The 17,262-nt window shown below is 42.7% G+C and overlaps 1 protein-coding gene across 2 annotated transcripts in view; it reads left to right on the top strand.

Annotated features, from left to right (window-relative positions):
• ripor3 (RIPOR family member 3) overlaps positions 1 to 17,262 on the top strand; it is a 54,794-nt gene that overhangs the window by 16,418 nt on the left and 21,114 nt on the right. The window contains exon 2 of one of the 2 annotated variants that reach the window (XM_023393094.2): positions 5,011 to 5,085. The exons of the other annotated variant lie outside the window; for it this stretch is intronic. The gene's annotated coding sequence lies outside the window, so the exon portion shown is untranslated. The remainder of the gene's footprint in view (positions 1 to 5,010; positions 5,086 to 17,262) is intronic. 2 annotated transcript variants of the gene reach the window in all.

Here is a 17,262-nt window from a genome sequence, read left to right as displayed (position 1 = left end):
AAACAGGTGTCATGAAGGAGGAAATTAGCTCTAGAGATCAAAACAGTTTTTGTACCAGGCTGTAAACATGTTTATTTCTGCTGTAAAGTTGGACATTTTAACATGGGAGTCTATGGGGACTGACTCACTGTTGGAGCCAGACTCTAGTGGTCGTTAGAGGAACTGCAGGTTTTAGCACTTCAGTGATGGCTTCATGTTTCAGGTTGATGATTTAGGAGACAAACAAACTGCTGAAAAATAGTAAAGTTAAAAACTTACTTAAAATTGTTTCAAGCATCAGTCCTTTCCTCAGACTTGTTTATTATTATTATTATTATCATTTTAATCTTTATTTATAGAGCACTTTTTAAAAACTACGTTACAAATTGCTTGACAAAGACAGGAAAAAAATAGAATCAATTAAATCAATAGATTTCAAAGAGAAGGGAAATTAAAATCAGGTGTATAAAAACCAATACAGAGTCATTTTAAGATAAATAAAACAAATCAAGTGAAATAACAGCCCCTAAACACTCTTAGAAAAGTTTAAAGACTGAAAAAACACACTGAAGCTGAAGGTGGAAATACAGGGAGAGACGTGACAAATGCTGTCATGAAAGAGCAGACTGAAGCACAAATCACAGATTCACCTGTTGTTTCACGCAGTGGGTGCAGCCAATAAAATATAAGTATTTGACCACAGAAAGTGCAACAGCATCCTGTTGTATCGACTGATTTAAAATGGATTTATATTGGAATAGAAATTAAATGAAATAAAAAACTTTATTTTCTGTCACAGAAAGCGAGAGCAGTTTCAGTTCAACAGCCGAGCTCATCAGATCCCATCAGTGACTGTCAGGCAGTAGTTTAAGGCTGTGTGAGTCTTAAACTGCAATAACAGCTGTAAAACCCCTCAGTACCGTAACGACCCGCACAGCGTGTCCTTCCTCATCCTCTGCTGAAGCCATCAACGCTGCATCCACCGGGCAGCTCAGGTTTTTAAGGTAAACGTTCACAGCCCAGACAGGTGCTTCTGGGAAACACTGCTCGTGTCCATTACGTGAGCATCATTCTCCAGTGGTGACCCGAACATACGCTAATATTCAACATTTAAAATATCGTTCTGGGACACAAATATTGGCCTTTTATTTTCTGTGACAAATCTGTTGCAAAGCAGCAACCGTTGTGTTTCTATACAACTGAGCTGCAGCAGCTGCAACAGACCGAGCCGAGCTGCGGGACACACTCAGCTCTGAGTGGCGGCGTCAGGAGAAGTCCACGGCGTGTTGGCGTGTGTCCATCATCGCACACAGTTGCCTACAGTTGTCTGGCAGCATGAACACACACTTCAGTGTTCAGGACCATGAGTGGGGGGCACTGGGGCAGGAACATTAAGGTTCAGAGGCACAGGAGTGTGTTTGGCTGGAAGGCAGGTATATATCGGTCTACAGGGAGTGTGGCTGATTAGGGAGAATGTAGGTAGGTGTGCAGCAGGTAGTGATCAGGTGACTGAGGAGCAGCTGTGAAAACTTAGGCCTGCTATGAAATGTAATGAGTTTGTAGATTGAATTTGGAGAAGCTGTCATGCATTAAGATGGTCTGGTCTGGAATAACAGAGTAGAGGAGGCTGGGATATATAAAAAGTTATTTCCTGTCTTGTGTAGAAGCGTTTATGTTACTCTTGATTTCCAACTTTAATTTTAAAAAAAATTAGGAACCTCATCAATTCAATTTCATTTGTAAATTGTACCAATAATAAATTTTGTTTTGGTAAGAGTGTAACGATGTTGGATCTGAAGACTCTAACATCAGAGAGATGTTAAATTGGTTGGAAATGAAAATCCGGTTCACGTAAAAACACAACGTTTGCTAATTGTGAAATTGTGACGTTTCGTAGACGTTGGGTTTTGCTCACGAGCTGAATGTCGGTGTTTTACATGTCATGATGGCGTTGGCATGAGACGTTTGGAAGACGCTGGATTTTGGTTTTGTAACAACACGACTTTAACCAACAAAATATCGACAGCTATCAGCTCAGTGGCGTGCGGTGACTCTTACCGATAGAAGCAGACTAGTATAAAAACCTTTTCATGACAGTAGCAGCAGCAAATCTCATAAACCTGAGGTCTGTCCTGTCTCGTGATCTTGAGCTGAAAGTCTCTCTCCTCCATCTTGCTGCTCCCTGTCTGGACATCTTCACCTTTCTGCACTCCTTCCTGTCTGAGGAAGTTTTAGGACCATTCTTCTCAGCTCAGACAATAAACATAACAAATGTGCAGTATGGAATAAAAATATCTAAAACTTACTTCTATCAAAAATATTTACCATTAACTGACAATGACCCACTCCTGTGATGAATCCTGTATTTACTTGCCTCAGGGTTGTTAATCTTCCTGGCTCCTGTTTCAGACTGTAGTTGAAGCGCAGGGGAGACGCTGGGATTGTTATTGTGTATAGTATTTCTACTTTATCGTATTATTTTAGATTTTGTTTCTATAATTTTATTTCTTATCACATTTTCCCCTTGTGCTGCTTTTCTTTTGTGCTGCTGTGTCAGTTTGGAATTTCCTGTACGGAGGATCAATAAAGGTTCATCTTATCTCATCTCATACACAAACAGCCTAAAGTGCACAGACATTGCGCTGTACGTTCACAGCTATCCTGCTAACTGCTAACTAACCAGCTAACTCTTATTCTCCAGAAATAAACACTTCTCCTCTCCGCCTGACGAGCTCCAGCCTTTGTCAACGTGACACGATTACACCCACGAAAATGACAGAAACTATAGAAACAACAGCTGGAAATCAAGCTAGCTGCCAGAGACAATACCCTGTTGCCACCACAAGAGGGCAGTAAATTACATGATGAATGCAAAAAGGCAAAATCAGATCCTTTACGGGGCAAAATGCTGTTCTGAGATCTGCGTCAACTTGACTTTGGGATTAGACGTTATCAACATTGAGTTTTCGGTCAGCTGACGTCAAAATTTACAAACTCTGTTAATTAATCCAGAAGTAAAGGTTTGTAAAGTTTCCGAGTCTTTTAAATGTTCCTGTTTAAGTTATAGTACAGTACAGAAAGGCAGAGCTGGTAATCTCATCTAAACACTGTCGTATATCACAGCTTTAAATTCTAACGAGCTTCCACCCAGTAGATCAGATGAAGCCCAGTCTGCTGTAACGGGACCCTCAGGTATCATATCCTCCATCTGCTCTGAGCATCTTCTCCTCCGGCCTCTGTTGAATCTATTAGCACCTTAAATCAACAGGGTGATGCCTGGAGCACACGGGGAGATTAAAACCTACGTGCCCATCGGCCTCCACACATTGAGGACGTGGCAGAGTCGTCACAGAGGACTCGACACTGAGTGTAACAGGGGAAATATCAGGCTGTTTCTACACATCTGTAATTTAAAGTCAGACTTTTATGTCTAATTAAGAAACATGCTGAGTTTAACGAGATGTAATCATAGAAAGATGATCTGGTTAGATGCCCTTTATCTCAGTCTGAAGAAATTAAAAAATACTTCAAGTAATCACCTTGATCAGGAAAATGAAAATTAAGATTCATTTAATTCTAGATGGATTCTATTATGTCTTTGTGATGTTACTCCCCCGCGCCGGAGGAACTGTCCCATTCTCGTGGACACGATATCTCAGTAACGCCTCGACAGAACTTTTTCAAATAAGGCACCAACATTCACTAGGATTCAAGGATTAACTCATTACATTTTGGGGGTCAAAGGTCAAAAGGTCACAGACGTGGTGACCTCATAAAACACAGTTTTGGCCCTTTGAACGCGATATCTCAGTAACACCTTGGAGGAACTTTCACTTGGACTCAAGGATGAAGTCATTAGATTTTGGTGGTCAAAGGTCAAAGGTCAATGACTCTGGACAAACAAAGATGTAACCTGGAACTTGTCAGAGTGGAGGAGGGATACAACCACGAGGAGCTGATTCTAGTTTCAATATTTACCTGAATGACGCCTCTGTCTGAATTAAATTACTTCAAGTAATCACCTTGATCAGGAAAATAAAAATAAAAATTCTTTTCTCTCTATATGGATTCTATTATCTCTTTCATGAAAAAGCCTCAACTAACAAACAAACACTCAAATACTGAGAGTCAAAGATGGAGGATGTTTAGAAATGAAAAAAAACACTGTTGCAGAGGAGATGCATCTGTCACGAAGTTTGTTTGAAAAAGGAAGAGAGAGGAGAAGTCTACATTTATACTGCAGTGTGTGTGTGTGTGTGTGTGTGTGTGTGTGTGTGTGTGTGTGTGTGTGTGTGTGTGTGTGTGTGTGCAGCCTGTTTCGGGCTCAGTTTAAATGGTGTTGACAGCAGGGCTAATCGAGGCGAAGGCCGTGGAGAGACGGAGTGATTACAAACCCAGAGCTCTCCTCCTCCTCCTCTTCTTCGTTTCCTCCTCTTCATGTCACTCTCACATCACAGAACTACAAACATCAAGAAACAGCCTGAAACAGACAAATCAGAGTGAGGTCTCAGAGACAGAAACAACAGAGGAAGAGATGGATGAGGAGAGAAAGAAAAAGAGGGATTCCCTCTTTCTTTCCTCTCAGCTGTCAAAATAAAAGTCTGTAGAGAGACAGAGAGAGAGGGATGGATGGTGGATGATTTGATCTATGTTTCCACGTGTGTTTCGACATGAATCAGTCACAGAGTCATCTACAATAACATTAGAGGGAATATTAAAACACAATTTCTTACCAGTTTTCCAGCAGTGGCTCGTCTCTGCCGTCTGCATGGGAAGATAAAAGGAAGGATAAAGGGAAAACAGATTTTTATTTGTTCCAAATCATGTAAAAAAAACATGATTATTGGATTTTCTGCAGCTTGTCTGTAGATTCACGATGTCAGTTTTGTGGGTTATTGCTTTACTTTTTTAAAGATGCATGTCATCAGACAGAAACTCAGCTGCATGTCAGTTATTAATATTTACAGTAAGTGGATCCTGTTTTCATCAGCGGAAACAAACAGGCTTCATCTTTATTTCTCATGGTTTCAGGGTCGTGTGAAGATGAAGTGACGCAGGCGACTTCACAGCTTTTCATGTTTCCATCAAACAAAACACAACAACAAAGTAAGTGACTGTTTTTCTGGCTGGTTTTCTGTGAAGCTCAGTGGGCGGAGTCAGAGTGTGAGGCTACGGCTACGGACCGGTGTAAACAGGAAGCAGATTGTCTACTCTGCAGGTGATTGGTCCCTCCTCCTGTAAGCTTATTATGACATCATAGTTAGGTTCTGTTGCTAGGCGACATCTAGTGGTCGTAGTGATGATGACAGGAGCGAAGGGAAAAGTGTCGGTGACGTAGTTTAAAGAGAGACAGAGTCCACGTCAGGAAGAGGTGGAGGTGGAGAGCGGTGTGTTCGATTCCCATGTGAAACCAGCAGTTTATGTTGTTTCTTTTATCCATGACCGTTCGACAAAGTTAACCACGTTGTTATTGTTGTAACCATGACAACGAAGATCGTCTAATGTCGAGGAAGTACTTATTTTAACCCGAATCACGGTCTTTTCCTAGACCTAACCAAGCCGTGACAGTTATTATAGTAACCATGGTGACGAAGGCGGGTACGCCACTCTCTGTACAGTCGCCGTGTTATTATCGTAACCAATGACAACCAAGTGTTGTTACGCCTGCTGCCGTAGGGGGCGCTGTTTCAGGAGATGATGCTATGGGTCTCATCAGAGGGTTGATGGTTGTTGGACAACAAGGTCGGTAACGCTTGTGATTCGTCATCTGTTGTTTTCTTCACTGGTAGTCGTGACTGATGAGACCCAATCAGGGCGAGGCGGCGGGTGTCTACGTCATCATTCCCAAAGGTCTCGGTTTCTGTCCGTCCAGGCGACGACACGAACCCAGAGTTTTCAAACTAGAACGAGTCCAGCAGCGTTTCTGAAAGTCTCCGTTATAGTAATGTGGACACCAGGAGTAAACGAAGAAAAAGAAATGCGTTTTAAAACTAAAACGTAGTGATGTGGATGTAGCCTGAGGACAGATTCCTACAGTTTCATGTGATTTCCTAACTCTGATGATGATGAGGAGGAGGAGGAGGAGGAGGAGGAGGCTCTTCGTCGGTCGTTCTTCTGTGTGGATGCTGCTGCTCTGATGAAACTCCGGCCTCACAAACATAAACAGCCTGGAACTTAAGTGTAATCCACCTCTGGATGCCAGAGTTATCATGCACATTGCTCACATAGCTCCACGCTCGGCTGTTTGTTGACGAACATAATCAGATAAGGATTATGTTCAGTACACACAGATGTGTACAGTCACTCCGAGTGTGCACGAGCAGCCAGATGTTTCTCATCTTTTGTAAAAGAAGATGAATGTGTACGCAGGGTTGTGTGTGTGTGTGTGTGTTTGAAAGTACAGATGTTTGTATCTTTTGAGGACACAGAGAAGCCAGAGGAGGCGTGTGTGTGTGTGTGTGTGTGTGTGAGTCCAGATGTTTGTATCTCCTCAGGAAAATAGAGATGTACGCTGCGTGTGAAAGAGTTTATGTCAATAGATTTAAGAGATTATGTTACTTTAGAGTCTTTTAATCTTTGCTCTGGCTCGGGCTAAACACACAGGAACCCTGGATGTCACTACATACCACAACACACAGCAGGGGGGGGGGGGGGGGGTGAACACCAGGCAGGGAGAGAGGAGTGAGGGAGAAAAGAGTTAAAACTGAGAGCAGAGAGAAAAGAGATTGAGACAAACAGAGTGATGGAGACAGGAGGTGACAGACGGGCCGAGATAAAGAAACCCGAGAGGATGGAAAAAGGAGGAGAGAGAGAAGAGGTGAACGACGGCCGGCTGAAACATGAAGCCAGAGAAATGACAACTGCAAAGGAGAACTCCTCTCACACTCTCTCTCTCTCTCCTTTAACCTACTTCTTTCTTCTTCTTTTTTTTACGTTATTTCCTGTGGAAGAACTGAAGGTTTAGTTTGTGGCTGCCTCACCAACAGCAAGTAAAATCCTCCTAAAATAACAAATAGTTTGAATAATTAGGTCGGTTGTAATTCATTACTGCTGCATTAGAGGCTTTGTTACACTGCAGTATTTAAATATTAACGAGTAATGACAAGTAATTAAGTGCTTTCCCTCAACTTAAATATGATTGTATTTGTTCTTTACGTGATTATTTCCATTTCATTGCACTTTTATTTCTCTACATTTCAAAATAATGTACGTTTGACTCGCACTACATCATTTTCCATTGGTTAAAAGAAGAAGTTCGAATTCATTTATTAGGACTTTAACTATAATTAACTGTTATACATTAGTCAATTTTGCTGAAGATACACCTGTAAAAAACACTGAACACCTGCTGAAAATGTTCTTCAGTGGTTTAACTTGATTAATTTGCTGCGGTGATGTCAACGTGTACTCCAAGGTGTGTCAGTGCGCTGTGACATCACTGTTGTGGGTGTGGTTACTTCCTACCACACCCACAACAGTGTAACTTTCAGAGTAGCTGTGATGCAAAGTTTTCCAAACTGGTGTTAGTTACTTTTTGTGTAATTTTTTGAATGTAGGACTTCTTATATTTCTGCTTAAATAGCTTTAAATTTACCTAAAATTATACTTTTGACTTGAGTTAATGCATCAAAATGTTTGCAACCAGCGTGCAACCGTTTACTTGTTTGGGTTCTGTTACATTTAGTTCAATAAATAATAATAATAATGATCAATAATAACTATTTTTAAAGGAGTAGTTCTATATTCTGAGAAACATCCAGATATTATCCAGTGTCTTGCCGTGAGTCCCACGTTCTGATCGATACCACTCTCACATCTGAATGGTAAGCTACAGACAGTTAGCTTAGCTTAGCATAAAGACTGGAAACAGGGGGAAACTGCTAGCCTGGGCCTGGCTCTGTCTAAAGGGATCAAAATCCACCTGCCAGCTCCATGATTAAAACAATATGTTGTTTGTTTAAAACAATGAAGCATGAAAATGACTCATTAGAAATATTCTGGCTCATGAACCTCAGTAAAACAACAAACTGTCATTTTTACACTTTGTGCACATTAAACAAACTGTTGTCTTATAGTGTATACATTAATAGAGCACAGAAATACGACTGTTTGACATGTGTTTGAGCTTCTTCTTCCGCTGCACTGATATAACTAAAATTCCCAAAATATTCTCGATCACATTTTCCCATCACTCTCTGCGTTTTACCTCCCGTTCACTTCTTTCCTAACGCGCCCCTCCCTTCTTTCCCATCCAAAATAAATCCAAACATTTTGACAGAGTGGACTGTTGAAAGCCGGTGTTAACACAACCCCAGCTCGGTGCCAATTCACACAACTTAAGACAACGATCGATCCAGTGACCTGAAAACAAAACCTCAGCATGCACACACACACACACACACACACACACACACACACACAAGGGTCTGAGTTTTTGCGAAACCAGTGAACATCATTGGTCAAAGTGGGTCATGTCAGAGCGATGTGTCGTCACCAGTTACATAAAAGTTGCTTTTAGGTGTTTGGTTTTGGGGTTTTTTTTCAGGTTCAGGTCACATGTAAAGCTGTGATATATTTATTTCTTCCCTTTGTCCTCGACCTTTGACCCTCTGATTGTGTGTCTATGTCAGAAGTTGTTCAAAATTTCTCCCTGAGGAGTGATAATTTAACCTCCCTCCTCCTCTCTCCTACAAAACAGAAACATTTCAGCATCACACTTGACCCCGAGGCGTACCCACAATACTTTGTGAGGAACTCAAGCAGAAAGATAAACAGTAGAAGACAGTGACGCAACATTAAATTTGATGAAGAAGAAGAAAAAAGATGGCAATCCACACCCTTGTAGTTAGTGTTTACAGCCAATGTGTTTACATTATTTACAAGTAGCTGCTGATTGGCTTTTGTTTGTTTCAGTTTAAGAAGTCATGTCATACTTCTGTATGACATGGGGGGGGGGGGGGGGGCGGGGCAGGACTGTGACACCAGGGATCTGGGTTCCTGTGTCCCACATGATGTTAGGTTTAGGCTGCGTAAACACTTGGTTAAGGCTAGCACTGCTGTGATATGCTCCACAGCAATGCTGACAGTTAGTAAGCTAGCAATAACAGCATATGCTATGAACACATTCATAATATCAGTAACAGCAAGTTTGCTAACGTTAGCATGTCTACTGTAGCTGTCACTAATGAAAACAGACATAAAACATTATGAACCAAGTCACACATGGAGGAGAAAAAAAACCAGTTCAGCTCCAGCTGGAGCCTTTAGCTGCTCAAAGGTTTCTCCTCTCAGTAAACCAGACCAGTATCGGCTCCATGGTCGGACTGGGAAAGAAATTCAGCCTCAGACTGATCCACTGGGACTAGCAAAACGAGTGACACTGATGGAGCCAGTAGAAACACTGATGAAGTTGTTAGTTTACTGTCATATTATTGTTTGAAATTAAATTTTTGCAAAGTAAGTAAAGCTTTAAAATAAAAGGAGTTATAAGCATCAGACAAATGTAAATACTCCGGAACAGTACAAGTATCACAGATTGTACTTAAGTACAGTACTTGAGTAAAAGTATTTAGTTACTTTGACAACAGCTGTAAAAACTTTCTAAACTTCAAATGAACGAATAAAAACATTGATCAACCACATCAGTGAGATTCTGCATCACATACACTGAACAACTACAGCTGCTATTTTAGGAACACTACTGTGTATGAAAGCAGTGTGTGTGTGTGTGTGTGTGTGTGTGTGTGTGTGTGTGTGTGTGTGTGTGTGTGTTCATCCGGAACTGCATAGTTCTTCACCCTGGAGGGCGTGAGTCATCAGTGACCTCTGACCCCTCCACAATGAGCCAATCGTGTGTTTCAGATGGCTCTGAGTCAGAAGTGAAGAGCGTGTCAGTGATGATCTAAAACTAAAGACAAAAACAACATAAAAAACACTTACTACTAATTTAAACAAAGATAATTAAAAACTCCCCCTCACACACACACACACACACACACACACACACACACACACACTGCTCTTGCTGAAGAATCTCTTTGATCCCACTGTTGATGGTAAGTTGACGGGCGACAAAGAGACAGATTTGTTTATTTGTTGCTCTTAATACGATAAAAGACGTTTAGTGGGTTGTGTTTACTTGGAAATTGGACAAAGTCCCAGAGGAGCATTTAAAGTAATTCAAAGCTGTCTCCGACAGAGAGAGAGACACAGAGAGAGAGAGAGAGAGAGACGGGGGGATAGAGAGAGAGAGAGACGGGGGGATAGAGGCATAAAGAAAAGGAAACAAAAACAAGAGGAAACATGGGCACGCACACAAACATAAACACAGCATTTATCTGAAGTGTAGATCCATATGAAGATTTATTTTTGTTTTAAGAACCAAAAACCATCTCAGTGTAGTTTTACATCTCCTCTCTCTGGCTTCTCTCTGGAGCTCTAGTAACAACAGGTCGGTGAGCCAATCAGAAGAGAGGAGGCTCTGAGCCTCTCTTGGTCCAGGTGGGCGGGGCTTGGTGACTGCTTTGTTGTGACATCACAAAGTTCCAGAAGTCCTGACGGCTGGTTTTAAGGCTCAGTTTCTGAATACAGGCTGTGTGCATTTCTCTGTGGACTGAGGCTTTGATACTTTCACAGTATTAATATAGAAGCTAGAGCTGATCTATAATCACACTACACATGGACACAGACCTTTACACTGGAGGAGTTTTAACATTAACTCCACACTGACCAGCTGCAACATTACAACCCTGCTTACATATTAATCTGTATGTTGTATTAATTTTCGGAACCTCTGAATGCAGGACTTTTATTTTGCGTTTCACCTCCATCTTCAGAAACATGAGAACAGGCCAGAGCTACACAGACACCACATGCACTGCGACAACTTCTCCTAAATGACTGGTTCATGTCACTTAAAGAGTCTGTTCGTACGAGGAGGCGTGCACGTTCAAGGCCCCCCTGACTTTTCAGGATTTCCCAGGCTTCCTGGGTTTGAATCCGCCATTAGCAGGCGAATGTGGAAGTAGAAATGAGGCTAATTACGTCGCGCTGGAGGAGGGAGATTAACGGTGAGACCACTGAAGCCACATTTAAAGCTCAATCACACAACACGCAGGAGAAGAGACAGACAGAGGGGGAGAGGAAATCAATTCCTCCTGTTTGTGTTTTACATGGAGGTTTGAACAGTGTGTGTGTGTGTGTGTGTGTGTGTGTGTGTATGTAAACATTTAAGTGTTCAGTGTGTGTCTGCAAATGTGTGTATTTGTGTGTGAGTGTGTGTTTGTCACCACAGATGATGTACGGGCCCCTCGTGAGGGTCTGCTGCATGCTAACAGCTTTGTGGCAAGACACACACACACACACACACACACACACACACACACACTCACACACTCACACACACACACACACACAGGCCCCAACCTCCCACCTCTGCACCACATGGGCCCCCGTAAATCACTTACAGGTCAAGGCTAATTTTTTAAGAGCAGATCTCACCCCAGCTTTTCTCCAGACACCATTTAAAACACTATGAACACACACACACACACACACACACACACACACACACACACACACACACACAGTCCTTCATCACTTGAGGAATGTTCCTCCCTCTTTTCACATTCAAATCACATTCCAGATATGATTTATTTTCTCTTCTGTGCATCAGTAAAACCTGTAATTAGATCATTTACTTTCTTATTTACTTTACGTCTCTTTCACATGTTCTCAGTTGCATTTACTCGAGTGTTTCTCCGTCAGTTTCGATCACGGTGAAATATGAAGCTGCAAAAACTTTTTTTTTCCTTCCAACCTGAAGCTCCGGCAGCTGCAGCTCGGTGACGTCCGCACACCTCCAGCCAAACCAGCAGCTAATTAATCACCAGTGAAATCAGCTGGCGGGTCGCTGCAGGATTTAAAAGAGAAAAACAAAAAATCTGAAATAAATTATCAAAATGTCCAAGAATGCAAAAATAATGATCTTCATGCACAAAGAGAAAAAAAAACGAGGCTGGGTGTCAGAGAAGGATCATGTGGAAAAGACAAACGTAGAAAGTAGTTTGAGACATCAGTGGAAAGAAATGAAGTGGAGGTCGTAGGAACAGCTGACTTCACTGAATGACTTTAAAAGTTTCCTCTGCTTTAATCACGACCCAGTTCTCATGTTTAACTGACCAGAAGTTAAAGGGCCTCCCTGGTTTATTACACCACAGCCACTGGATCTTACTGTTGCAGCCTCGGCCTCTTTCTGCTGATTGTGAATCACGAGAGTCAAAGAAATCTAAAGAAATACGACATAACATGCCACAACTACAAACCCTGAGCTTCAGTCAAACTGGTTTTAGAGAGAAAACAAAGGTGAACGAAACTTTAAACTTTGGACACTGGAGCTGGGGATCTCGGGGGGGGGGGGGGGGGGGGGGGGTGGAGAGCTGATGAACAGAAGACCTCAGCTGGACTCAGAGGCTGGACAGACGGTGTAGAGTCAAACAAAGACAGGCAGAGACAATGGCAGGATTTCTCTGGAGGAAGAGCAGGAGTCTGATGGTGACGAAGATGTAGAGGTTGAGCGGGAAGCTGTCAGCTCAGGCTGAGCCCCTCTGGAGGAAGATGAGGATGAGGATGACCTGGAGACTGGCGATGCTGGGGGGTTGCTGAGCAGGCGTGTGGGGGGGGGGTCGACATCTCTGAGACCCACGCTTCATTCTAGGGCTCCAACCCCAAGATACCTCAGGGAGATAGTCCCCAGGAAAGGGGACAGTGCAGGGTCTTCAGATTCAGGATCAGACTGGACGCTAGCTGACCTGGGAGCAGACAGGACGCCGGCTGACGGCGGGGCCTGGCTGGTGGCTAGTATATCGGAGGCTAGTAGGCTAAGGTTTGGCTGTAGGCTAGCATGGTGGTGGTTAGCATGCCGGACACGAGCGTTTCTGAAGCTAGCGGGAAAGGATGTTTAGAAGTTTGTTAAGTTAAGAAGATGACTCCATTTATGACATCATCACTAACATCTTCCTGTTTCTCTTTTCCTGCAGTCAGATGTGACTCTTTCCTTCAGTCTCTGTCTTCATGTAAACACTGGATGTCTCACAACATCCAACAACCTCAGCTGAGCATGTGTGTGTGACCTAGACCCCCCCCCCCCCCCCCCCCCTTCAAACAGCTCGTTCACAGGAGTAGAGGGCGTGTCAGGATTTGATTAACCATCACGCTAACGACCACAGCCCTCCCTCCTCTGTCGGCCTCTCTCCTTCACGGCCACATGTGGTGCTGATTCAGTGGTTCGGAGGAAATCCCCGAATTCTTCTGAACAAACACAAAGAGAAAAATCTGACTCTTGTTTTTGTTTTTTTGTGCAAAGTGTAACTCAGACCGAAGCATCGAGCCGCTGTGACGACAGTAAAACAAGACAGATACATGACTGAGTGAAACAGCTGAAGCTTCTTCTTCTGCACTGACAAGTTGAAAAATGCTGCGTTTACGAGCAGAGGCAGTGACGGAGCAGACGGGTGGAGATGGATGTTGTCTGTCTGATGGTGGAGGTGTTTTAGATTCTTCACATCTTGTTTCAGCTGCTCGACGTGGCGTTCGGCCAGGACCGTCTGACGCTCTGAGCCGATCCCCTCAGGTCTGGAGTTTCTTATCCTCAGCTCATATAATAACAATAATAATAGTAATAATAATAATAATTTACATTTTAATAACAGTGAGTTGACATTCGCAAAGAATAAAACAAATATATCTGTAAATACATGAAGCCACATGAGTGCAGCTCTCTCTGTAAAGAACTTCCCGTTGTGACACACACACAACAACACACACATACATCAGAACACACACAACATAACAACACACACACATCAGAACACACACACACACACACAATAACAACACACACACACACACACACACAACAACAACAACACACACACATCAGAACACACACATACATCAGAACACACACAACAACACACACACATCAGAACACACACACACACACAATAACAACACACACACACACATCAGAACACACACAAAACAACAACATACACACACATCAGAACACACACACACAACAACACACACACAACAACACACACACACACATCAGAACACACACATACATCAGAACACACACAACAACACACACACATCAGAACACACACACACACACAATAACAACACACACACACATCAGAACACACACAACAACACACACACACACACATCAGAACACACACACACAACAACACACACACAACACACACACACACACATCAGAACACACACACAACAACACACACACACATCAGAACACACACACACATCAGAACACACACACACATCAACACACACACATCAGACACACACACAACACACACACATCAGAACACACACACAACAACACACACACACACAATCAGAACACACACACACATCAGAACACACACACACAACACAACACACATCAGAACACACACACACATCAGAACACACACACAACAACACACACACAGACAGAAAACATTAGACAGTACATTTACAGATGTAAAAACAGTTTAAAGACTCTGATGTAAATCAAATGTTTAACTTTGTTAACGTCCTTGATGTTTTTATATAATACAGACATATTGAGAGTGAAATATTGAAGTGTTTCCATCTTGAACTGCCGTGAGCTTGTGGGGAAACCTTGTCAGTACAGATAGAGGGAGTTAGCATTAGCACAACCGCTAACACTGTGTCAGCCACTGCCAGCTACAAGATATCAAACAACATAAACAAATAAAAGATGCTAAATGCGCTAACGGTTCTGATCTGGCTGAGTCTTTCTGATGTTTCCTCCTATGACCATCTTGATGCTCTCTGCTCTGTCACCTGTCCACCTGGAGCCAGCAGGTGGTGGGCGGAGCTTAAGGCCTGATCCAGGTTTATCAACCAGGAAGTCAGAGCAGATCAGCTTCAGACCCAGTTTTCCATTTTTTCTAAGTTATGTGTGACCTCGGTACTTTCCACCACTGTGGAGAGTTAATGGAGGGAGACGGATGATGTTAGGACACGAGAAGAAGCATTTGTTTTTGTCAGAGTTTCAAAGTCCACTGATCTCTGGACACGGCTTCCTCATCTAAAACTCATTTTATATTTAAACCTGAACAGCTGAATGTGTTTGTCATGAGACGTTCAGGTTCCCTGCGAAGAAAGAAGAAGAACCAACAGGCATGAAACGATAACACAGAAATATGTTTATCCCTGTTAAACAAGAAATACTAGACTTACACTACAGAGAGTGTGTGCGTGTGTGTGTGTGTATGTGTGTGTGTGTGTGTGCATGTGTGTGCGTGTGTGTGTGTGTGTGTGTGTGTGTGTGGTACAGCAGAAGTGCTTACTTGAATAACTTTGGTCGGGAGCCATCAGACCTGGTCTCTCCATCCCTGTGTGTTATGTGTGGTTGCTAGGCGACCGTGTTGGTTCTGGCATCAGGACCGGAGTGTGTTTCACATTCTGGATCGGGACTCCAGAACCACTTATACTGGCAGCATGTTCCGGTGCAAATCCTCGTCATGGGGGGAGCGTGGATGGCCTGGATTCAGCTCGTCTGCTGAAGCGCTCTTCAGCGAGACAGTAAATCAGGAGCGACTCGGCGTTTAATCTGCAGGAAATGACCAAAAACTGCACATTTGTGATGTTCAGAGACGCATCGTCAACATTCGACCTCGATCAGATGCTGAATGAAGACGTCTGGACTTTTTCCTCAAAAAACAGCTGATCACCGTGTCGTTGTTGTTGTAGCTTCAACCAAACAAGCGTTTACAGGGACCACATGAAAGTCTGAGCAGATGGCATCCAGACTGTGTGTGTGTGTGTGTGTGTGTGTGTGTGTGTGTGTGTGAGGACACTACACTTGCTTACACACAGTGTTTGTCTGTGGAACCGGATCATGTTTACCTGAGTATCAAAACTTTATTTCTCCTGTTCGACTCGTTCACTTTGTGCATCACTTGCTTGTTTTATATATTTTTATATCATAATCCAGTTTTGTCTGAATCAAATTTTTATGTAAATGAGCCTCAACTACACGTGTAATCGTCTAAAACATTGCTTTTTTAAATGATGTGCATTAAAAGAAAAACCCACCACCCACATACACAGTAAGTAAATAGAATAAAATATAAATACAGAAAGTGAACAAGTACAATATCTTTTACAATATGAAAGAATAAATATAGAATAAAATAAAAGAAAGAAAGAAAAAAGGAAATTAAGTTCAAGAGAGAGTCGTAGTCCTCAGGGACAGAGCAGGTTTCTGATAATCAGACAGAAAAGGTCTCCAGATGTTACAGAATTTACCAGCTGAATCTCGTAGCCTAGCCTCATATAATCTAAGATATTCTTGATCCACTGCGTATGATTTGGAGGGATTACATCGTTCCAGTCCAGTAGAATTAGACGACGGTGAAGCAGCAAACAGAAACCAAGAAGTCACACTGGCGCTGAGGATATGTTTGAGGATATGAAGATGAACGCTGGAATCTGTGTCTGAGAATCTCTCTGACGACGTCTCTGCGGTCCAGTGTGTCAGAAGCTGTTTTGACCTTTATCAGCAGAAACTGAGGTCGGAGAGAAACCTGTGCGACGCTGACCGCCTTAAAAGGAAGTGGTAGATGTTGAAAAGACACGTCACAGTTTCTCCTTGTTGGTTTGTTTTTCCCTCTTCACTCAGAGTAAAACTTTGCTGCTCCGCCATCTGAGCTCCAGACTTTAAGATGTTCTTTATTTAATGTGTCCCAGAGATGATGATGATGATGATGATGATGATGATGATGATGATGATGATGATGCTGGTGGAGCTCTGGTTGCTGTGGTTTAAGTGTTTGCATGTGTGTGTTGAGGAGGAGTGAAGATGAATAACAAAGTCAATGACATGATCGTTAACAACAGTAACACATGATGAACATTCATGGCTTCATCAACCCAAATAAGAAACAATACTAAGATGTTTCCAAATGAACTTGAGGTGGAAACGTCTCTGGCTGGATTTCTTTCTTTCCTTCTTTCATTTCTTTATGAATAAGTGAAACATTATATTTTAAAGGCACGAGTCTCCGTCAGCGTCCAGAGCTCACGCCTGTCACAGCAGAGTCTGAGCTTCAGGCAACAGAAGCTCTTTAGTTGAGGTTAGTGAAAGATCGATGACTCCTCAACAACCGCACAGCTCGTCCGCTCCGACCCTCTGATACGACCCACAGGAGCGTCTCCTGAAACGGCGCCCCCTATGGAAGCTGG

The sequence above is a fragment of the Seriola lalandi genome, unplaced genomic scaffold (assembly GCF_002814215.2).
Source record: "Seriola lalandi dorsalis isolate HSWRI2012SDOR001 ecotype SW California unplaced genomic scaffold, Sedor1 jcf7180002054928, whole genome shotgun sequence".
NCBI lineage: Eukaryota > Metazoa > Chordata > Actinopteri > Carangiformes > Carangidae > Seriola > Seriola lalandi.
The sequence above is the reverse complement of the archived record's forward strand: the minus strand, read 5'-3'. Positions and strand labels throughout refer to the sequence as shown.